Source organism: Eubalaena glacialis, chromosome 17 (assembly GCF_028564815.1).
Source record: "Eubalaena glacialis isolate mEubGla1 chromosome 17, mEubGla1.1.hap2.+ XY, whole genome shotgun sequence".
Classification (NCBI taxonomy): Eukaryota; Metazoa; Chordata; class Mammalia; order Artiodactyla; family Balaenidae; genus Eubalaena; species Eubalaena glacialis.
The window spans coordinates 5639809-5640846 of record NC_083732.1 but is presented as its reverse complement, the minus strand read 5'-3'; the positions used below and the strand labels follow the sequence as shown (position 1 = coordinate 5640846).

General features: G+C 42.8%; 1 non-coding gene across 1 annotated transcript; it reads right to left on the bottom strand.

Annotated features, from left to right (window-relative positions):
- Positions 1-465: 465 nt before the first annotated feature.
- On the bottom strand, positions 466-572 carry LOC133077481 (U6 spliceosomal RNA). Its single transcript, XR_009697755.1, has one exon. It is a non-coding gene; the product is annotated as a U6 spliceosomal RNA (small nuclear RNA).
- Positions 573-1038: the final 466 nt, after the last annotated feature.

Genomic DNA, 1038 nt, shown 5'->3' with positions numbered 1-1038 from the left:
CCTTTCTGTCATTCCAGCCTACTTTTGTCCTGTGAGGGTCTCCGGAAGGATGGCGGGAGTCCTCTGGCCAGAACGGGTTCTGCTCTTGTCTTCTGACCACTAGCCTTTATCAGCAGTGCTGTCGCCCTGGGGAGAGAGCTATTCATAACTAGAATGCATGAAAATGTTTTAAAATCAAAAGTTCCATCAGCTCTTTAGGTTTGCCCTCCAGTCTCATGCCTGCGCATCCCTTAGCTGCATGAAGATTATCAACAGCTCTTTGCTTGAACAAGCATTTTGACTTTAAAAGGCATACAAAGAACGAAAACTCTAGACATCAAAATGCCATGTTGCAAAATGAGTCAAGTATGGGGCAGGGGAATCTAATTTTGAATTAGATTACTGAATATACCAAAAAATATAACCCTAACTACCTACTCTCTTCCTAGGGAGCAAAATTTTTTTTCTTTTTTTTGGGCGGGGGGTAAAAATATGGACTGCTTCATGAATTTGTGAGTCATCTTTGTGCAGGGGCCATGCTAATCTTCTTCGTATCGTTCCAATTTTAGTATATGTGCTGCTGAAGTGAACACCAAACAACTTTTTTAAACAACTTTATTTTGGAATAATTTTGGATTTGCAGAAAGGTTGCAAAGATAGTACAGACTTTCTGTGTCCCCCTCACCTGGTTTTTCTCCCTCTGTCAACATCTGACGCTGCCATGGTACTTTCACAAAACTAAGAACCTGATATTGGAACTTTGGTATTAAGTAAACTGCAGGATTTCACCCGATTTTCCAGGATCCCACTTGGGGGACAACACCACATTTTGTTCACACATCTGCTGTGAACAGTTTTCGCTGGGCTGTGACATTTTCTCAGTCTTTCATGACCTCGACTGCCGTGAGGGGGATGGCTATGGATCCAGTCTGGTTTATCTGATGTGTTCTTCATGGTGAGACTGGGATTATGGGTTTTGAAACAAATACCGTAGAGGTGAAGTCCCGTTCTTGTCACTTTTACCAGGAGGTACATGACATCCAGGTGGCATCTCTGGTG